Here is an 8,523-nt window from a genome sequence, read left to right on the forward strand (position 1 = left end):
ACATCCTTCACTGGATCTGTGTTTTCACTCCATTTCCCTTACAGAATTACAGTATATTGGGGGTGCTGAAAATAACTTACTTTATTCCCCCTGCAATGTATGTGTGTGTGTGTGCGTGTGTGTGTGCACCAAGTCAGTTGTGTCCAACTCTTTGTGATCCCATGGACTACAGCCTACCAGGCTCCTGTCTCTGGAAACTTCCTCATCCAGGAGATCTTCCTGACCGAGGACTGAACCGTGTCCCTTGCATCTCTTGCACTGCAGGCAGATTCCTTACCACTGAACCACCAGGGAAGCCCTATAATACTGCTGTGTGATAAAAATATGAATATACATTTTAAAAAATTTTAATTAATTTCCTGTGAATAAGCTGTAGGTATTAAAGATATTTTTCTGGATTGTTACTAAATAAAAATTAGAACAAAAATGTTAAAGATAGAAACATTAAAAATATTATTGGTAATTAAGAATAAAATATTTTAAATCACACTGAAAATTCATCTGTTAGAGAGTTGAGAGTAGTTTGTAGTTTTTTTTAGTTCATAGTTTCATAAATATATATTACTTATAACTATATTCATTACTATTTCTATATTTATATATAACTGAAATAAGACAACAGTTGACATAAATTCTACTCCTACTTTTCCTGTTTATAGATGAAATCAGTGAAAAAACTTTTCATGTAAATATGTAGATAATGGAGTTTTATAGTAACTCAATCTTTATTACTTGATGTCAGTACATTCACTAAATTTTTCTGAGTAATATGCTAAACATGAAATAATTTCTAATGATTTATTGACTGAGAGCTTTCCTTTTTTTGGCCATGTGGCATGTGAGATCTTAGTTCCCTGACCAGGGATTGAACCCATTCCCCCTGCAGTGGAAGTGTGGAGTCTTAACCACTGAACAGCCAGGGAAGTCCCTCTGCTAAGCTTTTAAGCAACTGAAAACCACTGAGTTGCAAACAAGTATTTGTTAGCCATTACAAACATCTTTCTCAACATATTTCAAATTACCTCTCTAGATTCCCAGGGTTTCTGTTTTGTTTTCCCCACCATGGCCACTGTAAAATTAGAGCTACATGAGTCAGAATCATGTCTTAATTCTTTAAACAAAAGGACAAATGTGCAAGAGAAGGTAGGAAAGAGAACCAGTCTGAGACAAGTATATTAATAGAAAGATTGAGCTTTGGAGAGTACATGGGAGTTGAGAAAATAACAGATTCACTTAAATTTCTCCATGCACAACAAGCATCTCTGAAAAGTCTTGTGTGTTCTATTTGCTAAACTCTGATTTAGGTAAAATAAGGGTAGCTACTGTCTCACATTTAGGAGTAAATATATTATCAATGAGGGTCTCTGCTTATTAATTAAAATGCAGCCACTTCTGCATATTCTCCAAAGTTATATTGATGAATTTATCTGAAAGAGAGTTGGAGGGTGTGGACAGTGAAAGGCACCAATCATTCAGAAAGCCTTCACACTGGTGAGCCTTTGGGAGAAAAAAAGAAACAAACGAGATTGAACTCAAGACTGACTTGGTATATCTGTGTATGTTCTTACCTGGCAAAAATCTGAATATTATATAGTCTCTGAGTGTGAGTCACTTCTGTGAACTATAATTGACGCAGAGTCTACAAATGATCCAGATGAAAAGACTAAGTTAAATTCAGTCTAAAACACACAGTGCAAGTTCCTGAACCAAGACAGATCAGATTCTAGTTTGAAATCAAATAAAAAGGGAAAGTATGATCTATAGCTGGCTTCACCAGTGCTTCTGCCACACAGCCTTTCTCCATCCAAGCGCAAGATGGTGAAAGTGTATAAAAGCTCTACAAAGACTGAGACATGGCAGAGAGATCAAGGGTCCTGAAAAGTGCTCAAGCAGAGATACCAAAATGTTACATGTGTATACAGGATTGCTTTGAAAGTTATAAAGTTTATAAAAGAAGAGAGGAGAAAATGAATAGAACTGATATCCTAGGAATAATCTAGGTAACTGCTTTCCTCTAGTGGGAGCTTTGGTCAGGCAGCAGATTGTGGGGACTTCTGATTTTGGTTATAGCAGCCTAACATTTTATCAGGCCAACTGCCCTGGCCAAATATTAGATGTAGTTATAGATACAAAATCCGCCTGCAATGCAGGAGACCCAGCTTCAATCCCTGGGCTGGCAAGATCCTCTGGAGAACAAAAGGGCAACTCACTCCAGCATTCTTGCTGGGGAAATCCCAAGGACAAAGGAGGCTTGGTGAGCTACAATCCATGCAGTCGCAAGAGTCAGACATGACTTAGCAACTAAACCAGCACCACAGATACAAATATAAAGATGGAGAGATCTTTATGGTCTAATTGAAAAGACCAGGGCCACCAAAGTAGTAAGAACCTGAAGGCTCTAGACCCTGCCCAGAAGGAAAGAACAGAAATGAGGCTATTTAGCATTTGCTTTCTCCTTATGCCAACTGCCAATTCATGAGCAGTGGCCCGAGACTGAAAAGCATGAAAGCATGAAAAGGCAAAAAGATATGACACAGAAAGATGAACTCCCTATGTCGGTAGGTCCCAATATGCTACTGGAGAAGAGTGGAGAAATAGCTCCAGAAAGAATGAAGGGGCTGAACCAAAGTGAAAACAACGCCCAGGTGTAGATGTGACAGGTGATGGAAGTAAAGTCCGATGCTGTAAAGAGCAGTACTGCATAGGAACCTGGAATGTTAGGTCCATGAATCAAGGTAAATTGGAAGTGGTCAAACTGGAAATGGCAAGAGGAAATATCGACATTTTAGGAATCAGTGAATTAAAATGGACTAGAATGGGTGAATGTAATTCAGATGACCATTACTTCTACTAATGTGGGCAAGAATCCCTTAGAGGAAATGGAGTAGCCATCACAGTCAACAAGAGAGTCCGAAATGCAGTACTTGGATGCAATCTCAAAAACGACAGAATGATCTCTGTTTCCAAGACAAACCATTCAATATCATACTATGCCCCAACCACGAAGCTGAAGTTGAATGGTTCTGTGAAGACCTACAAGACCTTCTAGAACTAACACCCCCAAAAAAAGATGTCCTTTTCATCATAGGGGACTGGAATGCAAAAGTAGGAAGTCAAGAGATACCTCGTGTAACAGGCAAATTTGGCCTTGGAGTACAAAATGAAGCAGGGCAAAGGCTAACAGAGTTTTGCCAAGGAACACACTGGTCATAGCAAACCAGTTGTTGTTAGAAGAGAGTCTTCTAAGAACATAAAGGACGACTCTACAGATGCACATCACCAGATGGTCAACACCAAAATCAGATTGATTACATTCTTTGCAGCCAAAGATGGAGAAGCTCTATACAGTGAGGAAAAACAAGACTGGGAGCTGACTGTGGCTCAGATCATGAACTCCTTATTGCAAAATTCAGACTTAAATTGAAGAAAGTAAGGAAAACCACTAGACCATCCAGGTATGACCTAAATCAAATCCCTTATGATTATACAGTGGAAGTAAGAAATAAGACTCAAGGGATTAGATCTGATAGACAGAGTGCCTGAAGAACTATGGACAGAGGTTCATAACACTGTACAAGAGGCAGTGATCAAAACCATCCCCAAGAAGAAGAAATGCAAAATGGCAAAATGGTTGTCTGAGGAGGCCTTACAAATAGCTCAGAAAAGAGAAGCAAAAGGCAAAGAAGAAAAGGAAAGATATATCCATCTGAATACAGAGTTCCAAAGAACAGCAAGAAACAATAAGAAAGCCTTCCTAAGTGATCAATGCAAAGAAACAGAGGAAAAACAATAGAATGCGAAAGACTAGAGATCTCTTCAAGAAAATCAGAGATACCAAGGGAACATTTCATGCAAAGATAGGCACAATAACAGGCAGAAATGGTATGTGCCTAACAGAAGCAGAAGATATTTAGAAGAGGTGGCAAGAATACACAGAACTATACAAAAAAGATCTTAATTACCCAAATAACCATGACGGTGTGATCACTCACCTAGAGTCAGTCATCCTGGAGTGCGAAGTCAAGTGAGCCTTAGGAAGCATCGCTACAAACAAAGCTAGTGGAGGTGATGGAATTCCAGCTGAGGTATTTCAAATCCTAAACGATGATGCTGTGAAAGTGCTGCACTCAATATGTCAGCCAATTTGGAAAACTCAGCAGTAGCCACAGGACTGGAAAAGGTCAGTTTTCATTTCAATCCCAGAGAAACGCAATGCCAAAGAATGTTCAAACGACTGCATGATTGCACTCATCTCACATGCTAGAAAAGTAATGCTCAAAATTCTCCAAGCCAGGCTTCAACAGTACGTGAACTGTGAACTTCCAAATGTTCAAGCTGAATTTAGAAAAGGCAGAGGAACCAGAGATCAAATTGACAACATCCGTTGGATCACAGCAACAGTAAGAGAGTTCCAGAAAAACATCTACCTCTGCTTTTTTGGCTACACTAAAGAGCCTTTGACTCTGTGGATCACAACAAACTGTGGAAAATTCTTAAAGAGATGGGAATACCAGACCACTTGACCTGCCTTCAAGTCAAGAAGCAACAGTTAGAATTGGACATGGAACGACAGACTGGTTCCAAATAGGAAAAGGAGTATGTCAAGGCTGTATATTGTCACCCTGCTTATTTAACTTATATGCAGAGTACATCATGAGAAACGCTGGGCTGATTGAAGCACAAGCTGGACTCAAGATTTGTGGGAGAAATATCAATTACCTCAGATACGTAGATGACACCACCCTTATGGCAGAAAGTGAAGGAACTAAAGAGCCTTTTGATGAAAGTGAAAGAGGAAAATGACAAAGCTGGCTTAAAACTCATCACTCAAAAAACTAAGATCATTGGTATTGGGTCCCATCACTTTATGGCAAATAGATGGGGAAACAATGGAAACAGTAAGACTTTATTTTTGGGGACTCCAAAAATCACTGCAGATGGTGATTGCAGCCATGAAATTAAAAGATGCTTGCTCCTTGAAAGAAAAGTTATGACCAACCTAGACAGCATATTAAAAAGCAGAGACATTACTTTGCCAACAAAGGTCCGTCTAGTCAAAGCTATGGTTTTTCCAGTAGTCATGTATGAACGTGAGTTGGAGTATAAAGAGAGCTGAGCACCAAAGAGTTGATGCTTTTGAACTGTGGTGTTGGAGAAGACTCTTGAGAGTCCCTTGCAAGGAGATCCAACCAGTCCATCCTAAAGGAGATCTGTTCTGTGTGTTCATTGGAAGGACTAATGCTGAAGCTGAAGCTCCAATACTTTGGCCACCTCATGCAAAGAGTTGACTTATTCAAAAAGACCCTGATGCTGGGAAAGATTGAAGGCAGGAGAAGGGGATGACAGAGGATGAGACAGTTGGATGGTATCACTGACTGAATGGACATGAGTTTGAGCAAGCTTTGGGAATTGGTGATCGACAGGGACGTCTATGAGGTCTCAAACAGTCTGATGTGACTGAGCAACTGAACTGAATGGAACTGAATACCAAAAAGCTAAAGGTGGGAAAAGCTGAGCAGAAAATGGTAGTCCAGAGGTTGATAAGAGAGCTGAACGCAGTCTTATAGGTGTGGGGATAAACCAAAACTGGAGTTCAAAATCAGCTGAGGTGAAAGAATGCTGGATGAAATGTAAATATACCAACCCTCAAAAGGACTGAAGATCAGTTGTGAACCAGTTAATTATCCCAGTGATCTGTTTTTATGCAAACTGCCTGCTGCTAGGATCAAAAAGTAAATCCTTTCTGGACTTCCCTGGTGGCACAGAGGATTAGAAACCTTCTGCCAAAGCAGGGGACACGGGTTCAATCCCTGGTTCAGGAAGACTCCACATGCCACAGAGCAACTAAGCCCATGTGCCGCCACTGCTGAGCCGGTGCGCGAGCGCCCATGCTCTGCAACAGGAGAAGCCACAGAGAAGCCTCTGCACTGCAGCGAGGAGCAGTCCCCGGCTCACTGCAGCGAGAGAGAGCCCCCACGAAGCAGCGAGACTCGGTGCTGAGTGCAAAGTGCCCCAAGTGGCCGGAGCTTGAGCAGGCACCTTGGACCATGGAGTGGAGTCACACACTGAGGACAGTGGAGCAGCAACATAAGAAACCGGGGTCTATATACATATATAGGAAACCTAGGTCTATATACATACATAGGAAACCTAGCTCCATCTTCATACATAAGAAACCGGGGTCTATATACATTCATAGGAAACCTAGGTCCATCTTCATACATAAGAAACCGGGGTCTATATACATTCATAGGAAACCTAGGTCTATATACATACATAGGAAACCTAGGTCTATATACATACATAGGAAACCTAGGTCTATATACATACATAGGAAACCTAGGTCTATATACATACATAGGAAACCTAGGTCTATATACATACATAGGAAACCTAGGTCTATATACATACATAGGAAACCTAGGTCTATATACATACATAGGAAACCTAGGTCTATATACATACATAGAAAACCTAGGTCCATCTTCATACATAAGAAACCGGGGTCTATATACATACATAGGAAACCTAGGTCCATCTTCATACACAAGAAACCGGGGTCTATATACATTCATAGGAAACCTAGGTCCATCCTTATACATAAGAAACCTGGGTCTATATGCATACATAGGAAACCTAGGTCCATCTTTATACACAAGAAACCGGGGTCTATATACATACATAGGAAACCTAGGTCCATCCTTATACATAAGAAACCTGGGTCTATATACATATATAAGAAACCTGGGTCCACATTCATGCATAAGAAACCTGGGTCCATATTCATGCATAAGAAACCTAGGTCTATATACATACAAAGGGAACCTAGGTCCATCTTCATACATAAGAAACCTGGGTCCCCAAACTGCTTATATCTAGACTTCATTTACAAAAGAGAGAAATTTCTTTCTTGTGGAAACTACATTTACTTTGGATTTTTTGTCACACAGAGCCAAACCTAATCAATACTGAATTCAGAAGAACTTCTAAAACTGAAGAATATTAACATCCTTCTAATACTAGACTAGATCGTGTCTAGTATCTCGAGAATAAGAAAAAAACTTGTATCTCGAGAATAAGATAAAAAAAACTTAACAACAACAACAAAATGTTGTCCCAATTTAAAAATGAGCAGGCCTTCCCTGGTGGTCCAGTGGTTAAGAATCTGCCTTGAAATGCAGGGGACAATGGGTTCGATCCCTGGTCCGGGAAGATTCCACATGCCACAGGGCAACGAAGCCCGTGAGCCACACTACTGGGCCTGCACTCTGTCGAGTCCGCAAGCTGCGACCACTGAGCCCACGGGTCACAACTACTGAAGCCTGCGCCCTAGAGCGCGTGCTCTGCAACGAGAAGCCCCTGCAAAGAGAAGCCCTCACACTGCAACAAGGGAGTAGTCCCCGCTCTCCACAGCTGCAGAGAGCCCGTGTGCAGCAATGCACAGCCAACAACACAGAAATATTTGAGAGAAGGCTAGACAAGGGTTTAAACGAAACAAAAATGAGCAAGATATTTCTCCAAAGAAGACACACAGTCAGTCAACAAGGATATGAAAAGATGCTCAACATCATTCGTCATGAGAGAAATTCCTTTCAAAACCACAAGATACTACTACCTATCCACTAGGATGGCTATAATTTTTAAAAATGAAAAATAACAAGTATGGGAGAGACTGTGAAGAGAGTGGATCTCTCAGTGACCTTGCTAAAGGGGAATGTAAAATTTGGCAGCTACTGTGGAAAAGTTTGGTATTTCCTTAAAAAGTTAAATACAGAATTACCAGCAATTCTACTTCTATGTACGGACTTCCCTGGTAGCTCAGAGGTAAAGAATCTGCCCACAATGCAGGAGACCTGGGTTTGATCCCTGGGTCAGGAAGATCCCCTCAAGAAGGAAATGGCAACCCACTCCAGTATTCTTGCCTGGAAAATCCCATGGACAGAGGAGCCTGGTGGGCTATATAGTTCATGGGGTCACTAAGAGTCAGACATGACTGAGCAACGAACACTTTACTTCACTTTACTACTCCTGTGTACATACCCAAAGAACTGAAAACAGGTAATCATAAAAATAATTGAACACGAATGTCCACAGAAGAAGAACTATTCATAAAAATGAAAACGTAGTAACAACCCAAGTGTCCATCAACAGAAGATTGATAATCAAGTTGTGGTATATACATGCTATGGAATGTTCTTCAGCTATAAAAAAATGAAGTACTGATACATGCTACAACCTCAAAAGCATGCTAAGTCAAAGAAGACAGACATAAAAGGTCACATGTTGTACAATGCCATTTATATGAAATGCCCAGAATAGGTAAATCCACAGAGACGGAAAGCAGGTTGGTAGTCTCCAGCGGCAGCATGGGAGGTTGGGGAGTAATTGTTTAATGTACTAAATGCTACTAAGCTGTTCATTTAAAATACTTAATTTTATGTTACATGCATTTTGCTTTATTAAAAAAAGAAGTAAATTCAGCAAAAGCTATTTAACAAATCCATTAAGAATAAAAAAGCCCCT

Source organism: Odocoileus virginianus, chromosome 25 (genome assembly GCF_023699985.2).
Source record: "Odocoileus virginianus isolate 20LAN1187 ecotype Illinois chromosome 25, Ovbor_1.2, whole genome shotgun sequence".
Classification (NCBI taxonomy): Eukaryota; Metazoa; Chordata; class Mammalia; order Artiodactyla; family Cervidae; genus Odocoileus; species Odocoileus virginianus.